Genomic DNA, 18,348 nt, shown 5'->3' with positions numbered 1-18,348 from the left:
ATCTCCAATTAACATATCTATGTTAGAAGCTAGCTTGTTAACTTTGTCTTAGAGAACTCTTTCAACCAAGAATTTACTGAAATAATCACTGACTATTTTACTAAATAACATTCTGAAAGCAAAATAAGCAAGTCACCAAGGACAAATCTTGTCCTCTGGTAGATTCTGCATAAATGATTTCTGTTAGCTTCCTTTCATCAAGATTTTTGCCAATTAATTCATAAATATTAGCATTTCATTAATTGCACCAATATTAACATTTCATGTCAGTGGGGATTTTTAGGCAAATTTCTAATTACATTCAAAAAGTAAAACAAGGAAAAGGTTTTCTAATAATGCTGGTATTAGCAGGCACTAGAATTAGTTTTGTCTTGAGTACACATACATTCTAGTATGAAAATCTGTTGCTCTGAGTTTTAATGCTCAATTTTATGGGTATATTATGAATAACACATACTGAGTGCCATTAATTGGATAATGAATTTCAATGCTTAGGATGAATTTAAGAAGCAATCCATGCATCTTATGAATCTCTCTTTTTTTTTTAAATCAACAGAAAATCAATTCCCAGGAAGTAAAATATTTTCTGCATGCTTATTTAAGTAGTAATCTATAATTCAAGTGAATTATAAGCATAATTCAAGTATATTTTTGTTTCAATTATTTTTTCCAAAAGAATTCTTTTCCTATGGTATAACAAAGCAGGGAGGTTTTATGAGAAAACTCACCTTGTTTTTAATTTTAATAAGAATTCAAATAGACACTTCTACTATTTTGAAATTTTCTGGATATTATAATATTGAACTTTATGTAATTTACCATAATTTAATTGGTTTTACATATAAACTGTTTTCACACTAGCAACATGCTACAGGAATTAAAATAACAATTCATTTGTTTAATAATCCCTTTATAGAAACTCCTGAGGTCTAATGAGGTTGGAATCTGAGAAGCAGCAGCTATGGGGTTTCAATTGGCATTTTGTTTATTTTATCCCTGGTCAGATTCATTTTAAATTCCCTGGGGAATCCTCAAATAACTTAAGGGAAAATTTGATGATGAATAACAAGCATAAAGGTAACTTTTGAATTATGTCTGCATTTGACCTAAACCCTCATTCATTCTTAAGAGTATCAAGTTCTTTTTGTATCACTTTTTTCCTTAATTTTGTGACTATTTTCCTGAAATCTAAAAATCACTCAATAGGAAGTAATTAGAATTATTTCTCTTAAAATATTTAAAGAACACGAATATCCTTCTGAAATCCCCCTTCCATATTTTTCTACAGCAACACTAGCCTTTCATCCACCTAATCTTTGAGCATCCTGAGGTCTTTCTCACCTTAAATCCTTTACACATGCTATTCCTTTCCTCTAGCTAATTCCTAGTGTTTAAAATCTCGCTGGGAAAACTCCCCTTCCTCAGAGTCTTTCCCTAACTCTTTCATATGAATTAGATAAATCTGTTCCTCTCTTTGATGACATCCTGTTCTTTATCTTCTTGGCATTTATTAAATTTGAATTATGTATTTTTTGTGTGTATTTATTCTATCCATACCTACTTCTCAGACTAGATTAAATCCAAGAAGACAAAGACATTGCCTGTTTTGGTTCACTGATGTTTATTTGGGTTTGGAAAATAATTGGAACTCAGAGAATGAATGACTGAATGAAAGAAATGCATTTGCCTACAAGAAGACCTGACTTCATAAATTTCATAGAATCCAACGTAGCATCGTTATACCATAACACAATAATGGATATTCACAATGATGTTCTGAGCTCTCTAGAATAAAGTTAAATTATATTCAACACATTTTGTTTAAGAAGGCAGGAAATATATATCTAAAATAATGTCCATAAAAAATTTAAAAACAATAATGAAGGGGAAGGCTCCAGTTATGGGGAAATGTACATATTGTAATACACACACATACACACGCACACACACACACACACACACACACATCCATATAACCAGCTGTATATACATTTCACATTATTAGGGTCATTTTCCCCTTCAAAATCTAAATACTGACTCCTGAAGGAAATTCAGTTAACAGTGTACAGCTCGAAAAGCTCTTCTTGAACTTTAATTTTAGCAGCAGTTTATTACGTAGCAGCTCCAGAGAAGACTATAAATTTATAAACAATAAGTGAAACTTCTATCCTGGTCAAATACCGCAAACCTAATGCTTCTCATTTTTTACCAATTAATAATTCCAGATTTCTTATGTAGGAAGAGAAAAAGATGCCAAAAGTGGAAAACCCATGCAGTGACTGCCTCCTTTGGATCCCTGTGTTACGAAAAGTTGGTATCTGCCATACTGATTGACTGAGAGCAACAGAAAACCCCCGAGGCCTTCTGGTTCAGTTGGGATTGTAATGATAGACTAGCAAGATAAAAGCCTGCCAGAACATTAGCTTTGACTGTATGACAATGCCCTCCTCAAGAAGATATGATGCCGTGTGCATGAATATAGATTGAAAATGTGGATCCTGACAGCAGCGCTGATTTCACTCAGAAAGCCTCTATGTTGGGAGGATGCTGTGTCTGCTCAGGGTTAGGATTCCAGCAATATGTGAAAAATTCATTTTCTCAGCTGGAAATACTCATGTGTCTAGTTGTACAAGTGGTAAATTTGGGGTCCATACTAATGCTGAAGTTTGAGAGAAAGAGAAAGAGAGACGTGTGGATATCTGACCCTATTTGGAGTGAGCAGGTACTTCTTGGCCTAACGCTGGGGCATGGAAGAGGATCACACACTACTTAGAAATAAAATTTCTTTTCAGGATTCCTTGAAGTCCTTCTTTCCAAATGCGCCCTGATGCCATGAAGTAATTCATTTTCCTCTATTCTACAGTAGAACTGATATAGTTGTCACCTTTTTTTTATTTCTCTGATTCTCTCCTTCTGACCCCACAGAGCAGAAAATTTACCCTCTCCAGAGGTGCAGATAGATTTCCTTTTTTTTTTTTTTTTTTTGGTACGCGGGCCTCTCACTGTTGTGGCCTCTCCCGTTGTGGAGCACAGGCTCCGGACGCGCAGGCTCAGCGGCCATGGCTCACGGGCCCAGCTGCTCCGCGGCATGTGGGATCCTCCCGGACTGGGGCACGAACCCGTGTCCCCTGCATTGGCAGGCGGACTCTCAACCACTGCGCCACCAGGCAAGCCCATCCTTTTTTTTTTTTTTTTTTTTTTTTTTCGGTTATTCCTTCACATAGGATACCCAGCAGGGGTGTGGGGGGGAAGAAGACAAATTTCTACACCCCTATGTTAGAGTAGTTAATAACACTGACTTCGGAATTACTGAGTAGGATTTCTGATATCCTTAGTAGGATTTCTCTAGCTATGAGATCTTGTTTTTTTAATTTTTAAACATTTTTATTGGAGTATAATTGCTTTACAATGGTGTGCTAGTTTCTGCTTTATAACAAAGTGAATCAGTTATACATATACGTATGTTCATATGGTATTTGTTTTTCTCTTTTTGACTTACTTCACTCTGTATGACAGACTCTAGGTCCATCCACCTCACTACAAATAACTCAATTTCATTTCTTTTTAAGGCTAATATTCCACTGTATATATGTGCCACACCTTCTTTTTCCATTCATCTGTTGATGGACACTTAGGTTGCTTCCATGTCCTGGCTATTGTAAACAGAGCTGCAATGAACATTTTGGTACATGACTCTTTTTGAATTATGGTTTTCTCAGGGTATATGCCCAGTAGTGGGATTGCTGGGTCGTATGGTAGTTCTGTTTTTAGTTTAAGGAACCTCCATACTGTTCTCCATAGTGGCTGTATCAATTTACATTGCCACCAACAGTGCAAGAGGGTTCCCTTTTCTCCACACCCTCTCCAGCATTTATTCTTTGTACATTTTTTGATGATGGTCATTCTGACCAGTGTGAGATGATATCTCATTGTAGTTTTGATTTGCATTTCTCCGATTAATGATGTTGAGCATTCTTTCATGTGTTTGTTGGGAATCTGTATATCTTCTTGGAGGAATGTCTATTTAGATCTTCTGCCCATTTTTGGATTGGGTTGTTTGTTTTCTTGATATTGAGCTGCATAAGCTGCTTGTAAATTTTGGAGATTAATCCTTTGTCAGTTGCTTCATTTGCAAATACTCTCTCCCGTTCTGAGGGTTGTCTTTTCGTCTTGTTTATGGTTTCCTTTGCTGTGCAAAAGCTTTTAAGTTTCATTAGGTCCCATTTGTTTATTTTTGTTTTTATTTCCATTTCTCTAGGAGGTGGGTCAAAAAGGATCTTGCTGTGATTTATGTCATAGATTGTTCCGCGTATGTTTTCCTCTAAGAGTTTGATAGTGTCTGGCCTTACATTTAGGTCTTTAATCCATTTTGAGTTTATTTTGGTGTATGGTGTTAGGGAGTGTTCTAATTTCATACTTTTACAGGTACCTGTCCAGTTTTCCCAGCACCACTTATTGATAGCTATGAGAGCTGAAGTAAGTCACTATAATTCTCAACCTCATAGGGTGTTGTATAAATTTGATGGGATAATGATAATAAAGTGAGGCACATAGAAACTCTCTATAAATGTTATCTAATGGCATTATTATTACCATAAATACAATGGAACCAACAACATATTTCAGTCATGCTTATTGATATTTTATCCTATGTACTTAGCCAAGAATCAAGCTAAAGTATGACAATTAATTTGTCCTTTCTTTTTGAAGCAAAGGAGACATGAGTGACATAAAACTTCACCTGAAAAACCTTTCTCAAAATGGGATGTGTGAATTTGGGTTTTTACCTTAGAGAAATAGTGAGGAAAAGTCCTTTCTGTGACATGACTTTGAAGATGTTCTGACATTTGCGATGAAACAAAATATTTTCACTAAAAATTTAACTGTCATTTTACTCAGTACCTATGGGATATGTGTAATTCAGTACTAACAATTCAATAGTAATTTTTAGTCTTTATATAATAGAAATCAAATCTTTTGCTTTTCCTCTCATCTGAGTTGAATGACTTGCTCTCGTGGTGACTGGGAGCAGCTGAATAAAAATGTAACTTTTAGTTTTTGTTGATGAATATTTTTTGATGGAATAAAAATCTGATGATATTCTGACATCATGTACCAGGTATGTGCAAAATTCATAGCATTTTATTTTCCTCTCTTGTAGGTGAGTTGCTAAGCTGGTTGCACGCAGGAAAAGTTGTTTGAGTTTTGAACTCTAAGTTCATTTAAGATGGAAGATTATAAATAATTATCTGTTAGGGAGTTAATGTATGTTATCCATATTTATTGCTTGATCATATTTTACTATATTATTTATTTTTTACATTTTTCTTTTCTCTTATTCCCATAATAATTCAGTCTATGCCCTCCGTGCCTTATAGAATTAAAAATTGAGTATTGAAACACCATTTTATTTTTATGCAAGGTCTCTTTACTTAAAAAAAAAATTAGTCATTAATATTGTTAGATAAAAAATGATTTGATTTTGCCTCCATATTGTGTTTTACATACATACTTAGATATCAGCCATCTGGAGACACTTAACTTGCTAAGATGTAAATCTGGACCATATTAGAATGGCACATACTAAATATGTAAGAATTATCAGCAGAGGAGACAGTTGAAACCATAGATATAAGTTCCACTACTACTTTTTCTTAACCTTTAACGTGTATTCATAGGAATCACCTGGGGATGTTAAAATGCAGATCTGATGCAGTGGGTCCTGTGTGTGGGTTCTACAAGTCTAAAGAGCTCACAAACACTGATGCTGCTGGCTGATGGATCACACTGTGAGTGGCAAGAATTTAGACCACCCAGGGGAAAAGTTAGACTGAAAAGAGCAGACAACTAGGGAGATGATCCTGCATAACACATCAGAAAATAATTCAAAGAAACACAGTGAAAATGATTAAAATAGATGAATTAGAGAGAATAAAAAATGAACAAAGTAGAAGAATAACAACAACTAAGACAAATCCATTTTTAAGAAGTGGTTGGTCAAACAGGGCAAATGATGTGAAAAAAGAAGCCACAGGAGGAAGAAATGAAAAGGCCATACATTTAATAATTAAAAGATCATTAGTTATTTATATATTGTTCGTACAAGAACTTGTCAGATATATTCAATTTGAATATTTTCTCTGTCTGTGTCTCGCCTATTCATTTTCTTAATGGTGACTCTTGATGAGCAGAGGCTTTTATTTTTTATAAAATCTAATATAGCAGTATTTTATTTTATGGATAGTGCTTTCTCTGTCCCTCTAAGAAATTTCTGTCTATGTTGTGAAGATATTTTCCTACGTTTTCTTCTAATAGTTTGCAATTTTTGTAACTTTTATGTTTCATTCCATATTTCATTTTTAATTAATTTCTGTGTATGGAATGACGTTTATTCCTATAAATAAATAAATAGTAATAATAACAAACATAATAATAAACAACTCAATAAAAATGGGCAAAGTTCTTGAACAGACACTTCACAAATTAACAATAAAATCAAGAAGTGCTCAAGATCTTTAGTCATTAGGAAAATGCAAATTAATATCACATGCAGATATTGTACCTATAGGCTAAAAGGGTTAAAATTAAAAAGATCGAAAATACTAAATGTTGTTAATATATGGTGTAATCAGAAATTTTATTCATTGCTGGTGAGGCTACAAAATGGTGCATCCACTTTGGAAAATTGTTTAGAGGTTTCTCCTAAAGTTAAACATATACCTACCCTATGATTTGGCAATCCTATTCCTAGGCATTTACCCAAGAGAAATGAAAACATGTTCACAAGGAGGCATGTGCAGGAACGCTCATAACAGCTTTACTCATAATGGCCCTGAACTGGAAACAATCCAAATATACAAAAACAAAAGAAGTGATTAATAAGTTGAGGTATGATTATTTAAGAGGAAGCACCAAATAGTAAAACAGAATGAACTTCTGTTACATATAACAACGTTGATGAAACTCCAAAATATTATATGGAATCAACGAAGCCACATGTGAAAGAGTACACACTGTACAATTTCATTTACCTTAAGTTCTACAAAAGGAAAAAATAATCTACAATGAAAGAAATCAGAACACATTTTCCATCCTGCCAGAGGCAATAACAGTCCTGATTTCTTTCATCGCACGTACAAGGTGGCATGAGGGAATGATCTGGAATGAGGCAAACACACTACAAAGGCGTGTGGTTTATACAGTGTACATATTTTCAAAAATATTTAGGACTCTCTGCTTTTTCACTGAATATAAATTATATCTCAATTTATGGAAAACAAGGTGAAAATGAAGCATTAATTATATTTGAAATGGATATTTCAGTGGAGGGGTAGGACAGACCCCTATTTCAAAGACTGAAGGAATGCATTGCAAAAAACGAAATGCAGGCCCTTCTTTTGAGAATTTTAGCTTTGAAAAGAGAGGGATGCCACTGTTGTCTGAAATGAAACACAGTAGCTTTGTTGTTGCTGTTTTAGGTAAAGATCTGATAAACTTTTTAGCCTAGGAGAAGGAATAATTGAAGAAGATGGAGAAATAAAAAGAGTTAGATCAAGAAAGAACCCAAAACTGATAGTAATGTTTATGAAATGAGATTAACCCAACATAGTCCTCATACATCTGAATCCATATCAGTTGAAGGAAAATCTGCTTTGGGCCCTTAAATTCTTCTTAGCTTTTTTTTTTTCCCCTATAATAGCTCTGACCTACATTATTACAGTTAAAAGCTAAATGCATGTCTACTTGAAATCATTTTAAGAGTTTTAGAAATGCTTGTGCAAATATAGCATTTAATAAAATTTAGTGTGTTCTCCTTCATTTTTTGCTTATTTGGTGAACCATCTGTTAGGGGTTGAGAAGACTTGAAGAAATTTCGTTATCCGAGCTCAAGGAACACAGATGTCATGTAAGTTTACACTTAATGTGAAAAGAAGCTACTTAAATGTCCTTGTAATTTTGCTCTCAAGTTCTTAAACTAGTGATCTCAACTCCTTTAGGACTGTCATAATAATTCTCACAGCACAGGTTGGTTTTCCTGACCTCCTATCTGAAGCAAATGATGCTCTAGGACCTACTGTGTTTTAAAATAAAATATTACCTAAAATAATTTATATTTCAGAATTGTATGAAGGTTCCTGGGATAAAGAAATAGTTTGGGTGAGACAAAGATAAACACACAAAATAGAAAGCAAGATAAAGGATCTCTGTACACCAAAAAACATCTTTGGTATTGCTACATCTGGGATAAACAATAGGAAAGCTATTTAAGTTCTATATATAGCTACAATCTATTTGGATGTCATACTGTTGAACTCAGGCTGTCATCTGCTAATATTTTTCGTTGGCTCAAACTTTAATCTATTACATGTTTTATTTCCCAGTTTTACACTATTCTTTTATGGGGGCTGAGTGGATTCACGGTGTTCATTTCTATCTGTTATTATTTTATCCAGATTTGTAGATACTAAATGTATTGTACTTGACACAAACAACATCACCTTATTCATCCTAATTTACCAATTCTTATAGTGGATTTGAGCAGAATGCTGACCCTATAGGGAGAATGATATATGGGAATGATATATGGGATTACACAAGCACAAAAGATATTAGTGCTCCCTAACTTTCCTGAAAATACAGGAGAATTCCATCAAGGAGGGTTTTTCTTGGGAATGGGAACCTGGAATTTTGAGAGCAATTTACAGCACAGTGCTTAGAGCACCGGCTTTGAAGCCAGAGTATCTGGTTTCAGAAGTTACTTAGTCTTGGTGTGCCTCAATGTACGCTGCTGTGAAATGGAGTTTATAACAGTTCTGTGAAGTAATAACAGCTGTGAGGAATGAAGGAACTAATACAAGTAGCATTGAGAACAGTGGGGTACTCAGTAAAGATTAGCCATTATTACTGGAGTGAAAATAAATAGCTTCTTGCTTCCAGTAGTTTCTCTATCGTACATACATATAGAACACACAAAACTGAACTCTGGATTTATGTTCCAAATATGTCTGAATTCACATAGCCATTGCTCTGGATTCACGACCTCTCAACATAGAATTCTAGCTAAACAGCACCATTTCTTCTTCTATAACCAACTACGAATTCATTTATCAAATGCAGGCCAGAATCTCTGGGCAGCTCAAGTAAAATGTCATGTTTTGAAGCACACATCCCACATTCTTGTCCCTGTCTGCTCTCTGTGAATGCTCTCAAACCAATCTCCTTTCTTGAAATACTAGAAAGGGACTCTTTATTAAATACCTTGGTTCCTATTTTCTTCTTTATAATGTGGCTACACTTGTTTTTTTCCAGGAGATCCCCACTTCTCCATTCAGTACAGAGATAGCCTGCCCTGAAATCTTTAATTACTGATTATAGCATCCTCCTAATCTTCATTCCTTCTTGGTCTATTCACCCAAGGCTGATTTGTGTCTTCTGCCAAAGTCCCTTTAGATGAAACTGCTTCTCAGTTAATGTACATCTGTCCGCCACCCCACCCTCCACTGGTTTAGGGAAAAAAAACCCTCCTATTCTCCAAAGAATGCCACTTAGAAAGGTTGTTAATCACCACATGCTTGTTCTGAATTGTATTGTTCTGCATTGTATCATGCTGCTCGATTGTAAGCTCCACAGGGCAGAGCTTTTGTTTGGCGTGCCCTGACTATTGTTCAGTGCAGTGTACATTGATGGCACTATAGAAAATACAAACAATAGCTTTTTCCACGTTTTTCCATTTTAATTGTCAAATGAGATGGTATAAAAGCACAATTCACACAAGTTGAGTACACAGCAAGTTAGCTGAAATTGCTAAAATAAACCATGTGAGTTTGGAGGCTAAGTCTGCCTTTTTAAAAGAATCATTTGCAACTCTTGTCCATTTGTCGTTATTTTTCCCTAAAAATTACCTGAAAGTCTAACTTGTCTATTTAAATGATTGCAGGTACCCTCAACTCATTTGACTTAGAGGAGAACTTTCTGGGCATTGAATCTAGTACCTGAATATAATTGGCACTGCCAAAACTGTAGGGATGAAAGTCAGTGTCTGTTAAAGCCTTTTCACAAACTGACTCTATAAAAGTTGCCATTTTCCAGTAAAGTTCACTATTAGCACCACTGACAGCAGTCAACACATTTTAACCTGTGTTTTTTGGTGGGGAAGTGATTAAAAAAAACAGTAAATAAATGCTAAACTCTTGCCAGGGCACAGGTTGCCTTATCTCTAGGAAATTCATACAAGGCAAGCATAGTTCAGACAGTTGCCAAGTATTTTAACTGCTTCTGCCTGACATTAGCTCCTACAGCACATCTCAGATGGGACTGTTTCTCTGGATTCAATATCTTACTAAATAGAATGTTGATTGAATGGTCAAAGCTCTAGATGGACTCTAAGAAACAGCAATATTACAGAAGACAGACGTATAAATACCATAAATATAAAAGCAGATTCCAGGAAAATTGACTTATAAATTGACTTATAAACACCACACAGGTCTCAATGTAAGGCTTCCCCAAAGTCTCACATATAAATATAGACAATTTAAAAATAAACTCATAATGATATATTTTAGAAATTTTTATACAGTCTTAAGTGGTAAGTAATGGTATTTGATCTTTGAAGACAGAATGGTACAGTGCAAAGTTTTCCCTATTTCTGAATCGCAAGAATTTCTCAGGGGATGTGTCAAAATGCAGATTCTCGGGCCAAATTCCATTGCTATTGACACAGGTCTTTGAAGGGAGAATTCTTGGTATCTTTATTTTTAAGAATTCTCTCAGTTGATTCTTATGATTAGGTAATAAGTGCCAGAATGGTAAAATGGGAAAATGAAACTGGAAATATCAAGCACTCAGCTCTCGGTTGGATTGTTTTTCTGCTATCAGATACCTTCTTGTGGGTCTTACATCAGCTGCTTTAGCATTCCGAACCTTTTTTTTCCTCAAATAGCAAAAGAAGGGTCTAGACTGGATATTCTCTAAAGTACTTTTTTACTCCAGCATTCATTCTATGATTCCAATTAAGAAGATGAGCTGGTTCATGTTGTTTTCTGATTTATCTCTACATATCTGAAAGATTAAGCAAGCTTGCTAAGAACAAAGCACATTTGCTTTGTTGTCTCTGATACGTGTAACTCAAGACATTTCCCTACTGCAGGCCAACGCCTTAACACTAATGCAGGAAAAGGCTTCCTTGAGAAATCTTGATTTTGGGGGTGTTTGGAAGTGGATAAGCAGTAAGTAAAAGTGTGTGATACAAAGACTCAATTAGGTCTTCGAAGGCTCTTTAAATATCTATTCACGATATGGCCACCAGTCCCGAGAGTCAAATAAATTATTATTAAGATTCTTTCATAAGATAATGGAGACTAATTTGAAGAAGTAAATAGTAATCGCAATATTAAGCAGTTCAAACTACCTTTATGATTATTTTTGGAACTCCCCAAGCTGACAGATTTACTTGATGCTAAGTCCTTTTCCCTCTTCCTTTAAAAAAGCATTTTACATAATCCGGCATTACCTATTTTATATATGTGGCATTTTGCTTAGCATTAAAGTAGTTTATTTGGAGAAGATCTTTTACATACTATTCTGGGGAACAGCCTGCTACCCTCTTCAAGTAGCAGCAAAAGATGCAGGGATGCTTGTTTAAATGTGACTTCTCTTAACAGCTTGTTGAGATAGGGAGCAGAACAAGATGTAAACATTATTAAAATAGTCTATAATGCCAAATGCAAGGAAGCAAATGCCAAATATTCTCCAAAAGTAGCACGGAACTGACAAAGAAGTCATACTCCAGTATTTACACTTTTGCTTTACGACGACTTACCAGGGTTCACGCACCAGCCACGTGTTCTAATCGGTATGCTCCAACTGCACCCCTTCTTTGCCCAGCGGCTCTGCAGAGAAAACAACAGGTGTTTCTAGTCAAATAATCTAGTGGAACACTATCAGTAAAGACCCAGATGGGTCTAGTAACCCACAGATTTGCTTTAAGATTTTCTTTTAATAGTCTCCTTTGGTTTTCTGGTCTTTGGGAAACACACATACACACATACACACACACACACACACACACACACACACACACACACACACACACACACACACACACACACACACACAGATGCACACAAGGTTGTTTGTTGGAGGGAGGGAGGAAGGCTCAAGAGGGAGGGGATAGGGGGATATATGTATGCAGATGGCTGATTCACTTTGTTGTACAACAGAAACTAACACAGTATTGTGAAGAAATTATACTCCAATAATGATCTATTAAAAGTTTTTTTTAAAAAGTGAATTTTTTGGAATTCAAAAAAAAAAAAAAACAAAACGTATCCCCCCACCGTTGTTTTCCCAACCTGACAACAAAGGCTTTAGAACGGAGCAGACACATTTTATTTATGGCTCTCACAAAACGAATACAAACATAGGGATTTCTGATAATGGGGAGTACTTTAAATGTAACCACCACTGCCCTTTGTAAAACACTAGCTGCTCTATGCTTGTACATGAACAGAGTTCAAATGCAGAGCTGACAATAGCTAAGTTCTTGGTATCCTCTTTTGAATACTGTGTACAAGAGTGTGGCGAGGAGCACTGAAGCTGTTTCTGCTAAGCATGAATTTTAATCTGTACCCTCTGGCCTCTTGGAAGTCTGAAGGTTTTGTAAGGATGAGGCAGGATTTACCCGTGCCCTGAAAAAATATGATGTTATAGGTTGTTTTCCCTTGCAACAAGATATGTACGCGGTCCCTCCAAGGAAACTAACCCTGCGTGACAGCTGGTGAGTCTTGCATTACTTGAATTGGTTTTCTGGTGGTTAATCCAATTCCAGGCATTAATTGACAGTGGCTAGACATGACAGAGCTATTCTGGTTTTTGCTTTTTTACTATAGAATCTGGAAAATTAAAAAAAAAAACAAAAATTCCTCAGGTTGCAAGATAGCTCACTGTGAAATCTTCATCGAGATATAGGAAATTTTGTTCTCTATGATTTTTTTGGTATCACTGCCTCATTGTTAAGACTGAACTCTTGGCTGTTCTAATTTGCAACGTACTTATCCATCACACCCCACTGCCAATTGTGGAAATACTGTGATTGAGGGACCATACCTTAAATAGATTTTAAGCTCCTACAACTTAGATCTAGTAGATTTTTAGACACATAGCTGACATATGTTGAATGAAGAAATAAATATTGGTAATGAGAATGATATTAATGATTAATGTTTATCAATGCTTATTATGTGCCAGGCACTATGTTACATATCTTATTTGCATTATTTCATCTAATCCTCAAAAAAAAACCTTTAAGTTAAATATTTTTCACAAAATATAACAGGATAATTTGCTCAAGATCATAATAAATCAGTGGACAGGAAACTAGTCACGTCTTGCTACTTATTCATTACTTTAGAATGCCTCATAAAGGACTTCTACCTAATAAGACTCAAGTAAATATACAGATGGAAAGATAATAGTCATATTTTTAACATATTATTTTATAGTATAATGTTCACCAAATGAGCAAGGTACACAATAATAGATGTAATATAATTTTCAAACACATAAATATATACACATATGTATGTATATATATACTTATATTTCTTTACTCTTACACATATTCTTATATGCAAAATGTGAACACAACTTCCTTTTTTATTTTTTAACATCTTTATTAGAGTATAATTACTTTACAAGGGTGTGTCAGTTTCTGCTTTATAACAAAGTGAATGAGTTATACATATGTCCCCATATATCTTCCCTCTTGCATCTCCCTCCCTACCACCCTCCCTATCCCACCCCTCTAGGTGGTCACAAAGCACCGAGCTGATCTCTCTGTGCTATGTCGCTGCTTCCCACTAGCTATCTATTTTACTTTTGGTAGTGTATGTATGTCCATGCCACTCTCTCACTTTGTCCCAGCTTACCCTTCCCCCTCCCCGTATACTCAAGTCCATACTCTAGTAGGGCTGCACCTTTATTCCTGTCTTGTCCCTAGGTTCTTCAGACCATTTTCTTTTCTTTTTAATATTCCATATACATGTGTTAGCATACGATACTTGTTTTTCTCTTTCTGACTTACTTCACTCTGTATGACAGTCTCTAGGACCATCCACCTCACTACAAATAACTCAGTTTCATTCCTTTTTATGGCTGAGTAATATTCCATTGTATATATGTGCCACATCTTTTTTATCCATTCCTCTGTTGATGGACAGTTAGGTTGCTTCCATGTCCTGGCTATGGTAAACAGAGCTGCAATGAACATTTTGGTACATGACTCTTTTTGAATTATGATTTTCTCAGGGTATATGCCCAGTAGTGGGATTGCTGGGTCATATGGTAGTTCTATTTGTAGTTTTTTAAGGAACCTGCATACTGTTCTCCATAGTGGCTGTATCAATTTACATTCCCACCAACAGTGCAAAAGGGTTTCCTTTTCCCCACACCTTCTCCAGCATATATTGTTTGTACATTTTTTGATGATGGCCATTCTGACCGGTGTGAGATGATATCTCATTGTAGTTTTGATTTGCATTTCTCTAATGATTAATGAATGATGTTGAGCAGTCTTTCATGTGTTTGTTGGCAATCTGTATATCTTCTTTGGAGAAATGTCTATTTAGGTCTTCTGCCCATTTTTGGATTGGGTTGTTTGTTTTTTTGCTATTGAGCTGCATGGGTTGCTTTTATGTTTTGGAGATTATTCCTTTGTCAGTTGCTTCATTTGAAAATATTTTCTCCCATTCTGAGGGCTGTCTTTTCGTCTTGTTTATGGTTTCCTTTGCTGTGCAAAAGCTTTTAAGTTTCATTAGGTCCCATTTGTTTATTTTTGTTTTTATTTCCATTTCTCTAGGAGGTGGGTCAAAAAGGGTCTTGTTATGATTTATGTCATACAGTGATCCGCCTATGTTTTCCTCTAAGAGTTTGATGGTGTCTGGCCTTACATTTAGGTCTTTAACCCATTTTGAGTTTATTTTTGTGTATAGTGTTAGGGAGTCTTCTAATTTCATTCTTTTACATGTAGTTGTCCAGTTTTCCCAGTACCACTTATTGAAGAGGTTTTCTTTTCTCCACTGTATATTCTTGCTTCCTTTATCAAAGATAAGGTGACCATATGTGTGTGGGTTTATCTCTGGGCTTTCTATCCTGTTCCATTGATCTATATTTCTGTTTTTGTGCCAGTACCATACTGTCTTGATTACAGTAGCTTTGCAGTATAGTCTGAAGTCAGGGAGCCTGATTCCTCCAGCTCTGTTTTTCTTTCTCAAGATTGCTTTGGCTATTTGGGGTCTTTTGTGTTTCCATACAAGTTGTGAAAATTTTTGTTCTAGATCTGTGAAAAATGCCAGTGGTAGTTTGATAGGGATTGCACTGAATATGTAGATTGCTTTGGGAAGTAGAGTCATTTTCACAATGCTGATTCTTACAATCCAAGAACATGGTATATCTCTCCATCTGTTGGTATCATCTTTAATTTCTTTCCTCAGTGTCTTATAATTTTCTGCATACAGGTCTTTTGTCTCCTTAGGTAGGTTTATTCCTAGATATTTTATTCTTTTTGTTGCAATGGTAAATAGGAGTGTTTTCTTAATTTCACTTTCAGATTTTTCATCATTAGTGTATAGGAATGCAAGAGATTTCTGTGCATTAATTTTGTATCCTGCTACTTTACCAAATTCACTGATTATCTCTAGTAGTTTTCTGGTAGCATCTTTAGGATTCTCTATGTATAGTATCATGTCATCTGCAAACAGTGACAGCTGTACTTCTTGTTTTCCTATTTGGATTCCTTTTATTTCTTTTTCTTCTCTGATTCCTGTGGCTAAAAATTCCAAAATTACGTTGAATAAGAGTGGTGAGAGTGGGCAACCTTGTCTTCTTCCTGATCTTAGTGGAAATGGTTTCAGTTTTTCACCATTGAGGATGATGCCGGCTGTGGGTTTGTCATATATGGCTTTTATTATGTTGAGGAAAGTTCCCTCTATGCCTACTTTCTGCAGGGTTTTTATCATAAATGGTTGTTGAATTTTGTCGAAAGCTTTCTCTGTATCTATTGAGATGATCATATGTTTTTTTTTTCTCCTTCAATTTGTTAATATGGTGTATCACATTGATTGATTTGTGTATATTGAAGAATCCTTGCATTCCTGGGATAAACACCACTTGATCATAATGTATGATCCTTTTAATGTGCTTTTGGATTCTGTTTGCTAGTAGTTTGTTGAGGATTTTTGCATCTATGTTCATCAGTGATATTGGCCTATAGTTTTCTTTCTTTGTGACATCTTTGTCTGGTTTTGGTATCAGAGTGATGGTGGCCTCGTAGAATGAGTTTGGGAGTGTTCCTCCCTCTGCTATATTTTGGAAGAGTTTGAGAAGGATAGGTGTTAGCTCTTCTCTAAATGTTTGATAGAATTCACCTGTGAGGCCATCCGGTCCTGGGCTTTTGTTTGTTGGAAGACTTTTAATCATAGTTTCAATTTTAGTGTTTGTGATTGGTCTGTGCACATTTTCTATTTCTTCCTGGTTCAGTCTCAGAAGGTTGTGCATTTCTAAAAATTTGTCCATTTCTTCCAGGTTGTCCATTTTATTGGCATATAGTTGCTTATAGTAATCTCTCAAGATCCTTTGTATTTCTGCAGTGTCAGTAGTTACTTCTCCTTTTTCATTTCTATTGAGTCTTCTCCCTTTTTTTTTTTTTTGATAAGTCTGGCTAATGGTTTATCCATTTTATTTATCTTCTCAAAGAACCAGCTTTTAGTTTTACTGATCTTTGCTATCATTTCCTTCATTTCTTTTTTATTTATTTCTGATCTGATCTTTATGATTTCTTTCCTTCTGCTAACTTCGGGGTTTCTTTTCTTCTTCTTTCTCTAATTCTTTAGGTGCAAGGTTAGGTTGTTTATTTGAGATATTTCTTTTTTCTTAAGGTAGGCTTGTATAGCTATAAACTTCCCTCATAGAACTTTTGCTGCATGCACAGGCATAGGCTTTTGCTGCATGCCATAGGTTTTGGGTGGTTGTGTTTTCATTGCCATTTGTTTCTAGGTATTTTTTGATTTCCTCTTTGATTTCTTCATTGATCTCTTGGTTACTAAGTAGTGTGTTGTTTAACCTCCATGTGTTTGTATTTCTTACAGATTTTTTCCTGTAATTGATATCTAGTCTCATAGTGTTGTGGTTGGAAAAGATACTTGATACGATTTCAATTTTCTTAAATACCAAGGCTTGATTTGTGACCCAAGATACGATCTATCCTGGGGAATGACACATTAGCAATTGAGAAGAATGTGTATTCTGTTGTTTTTGGATGGAATGTCCTATAAATATCAATTAAGACCATCTTGTTTAATGTATCATTTAAAGCTTGTGTTTCCTTATTTATTTTCATTTTGGATGATCTGTCCATTGGTGAAGGTGGGATGTTAAAGTCCCCTACTATGACTGTGTTACTGTTGATTTCCTCTTTTATAGCTGTTAGCAGTTGCCTTATGTATTGAAGTGCATGCACCTATGCTGGGTGCATAAATATTTACAATTGTTATATCTTCTTCTTGGATTGATCCCTTGATCATTATGAAGTGTCCTTCCTTGTCTCTTGTAATATTCTTTATTTTAAAGTCTATTTTATCTGATATGAATATTGCTACTTTAGCTTTCTTTTGATTTCCATTTGCATGCAATATCTTTTTCCATCCCTCACTTTCAGTCTGTATGTGTCCCTAGGTCTGAAGTGGGTCTCTTGTAGACAGCATATATATGGGTCTTGTTTTTGCATCCATTCAGCCAGTCTATGTCTTTTGGCTGTATCATTTAATCCATTTACATTTAAGGTAATTATCAATATGTATGTTCCTATTACCATTTTCTTAATTGTTTTGGTTTTAGTATTGTAGGTCTTTTCCTTCTCTTGTGTTTCCTGCCTAGAGAAGTTCCTTTAGCAGTTGTTGTAAAACTGGTTTGGTGGTGCTGAATTCTCTCAGCTTTTGCTTGTCTGTAAAGGTTTTAATTTCTCCATCAAATCTGAATGAGATCCTTGCTGGGTAGAGTAATCTTGGTTGCAGGTTTTTCTCCTTCATCACTTTAAATATGTCCTGCCAGTCCCTTCTGGCCTGCAGAGTTTCTGCTGAAAGATCAGCTGTTAACCTTATGGGGATTCCCTTGTGTGTTATTTGTTGTTTTTCCCTTGCTGCTTTTAATATGTTTTCTTTGTATTTAATTTTTGACAATTTGATTAATATGAGTCTTGGCATATTTCTCCTTGGATTTATCCTGTATGGGACTCTATGTGCTTCCTGGATTTGATTAACTATTTCCTTTCCTATATTAGGGAAGTTTTCCACT

General features: G+C 35.3%; 1 protein-coding gene across 50 annotated transcripts in view; it reads right to left on the bottom strand.

Moving 5' to 3' along the window:
* Window positions 1-18,348, bottom strand: part of LOC307184329 (teneurin-2-like) — a 2,867,364-nt gene that overhangs the window by 1,137,443 nt on the left and 1,711,573 nt on the right. For all 50 annotated transcript variants that reach the window (XM_079917763.1, XM_079917760.1, XM_079917746.1 and 47 more), the window contains one exon: window positions 11,822-11,891. The gene's annotated coding sequence lies outside the window, so the exon portion shown is untranslated. The remainder of the gene's footprint in view (window positions 1-11,821; window positions 11,892-18,348) is intronic.

Source organism: Stenella coeruleoalba (assembly GCF_951394435.1).
Source record: "Stenella coeruleoalba genome assembly, chromosome: 3".
Taxonomy (NCBI): domain Eukaryota; kingdom Metazoa; phylum Chordata; class Mammalia; order Artiodactyla; family Delphinidae; genus Stenella; species Stenella coeruleoalba.
Note: the sequence above shows the minus strand (reverse complement) of the source record. Positions and strands in the feature narration are given on the sequence as shown.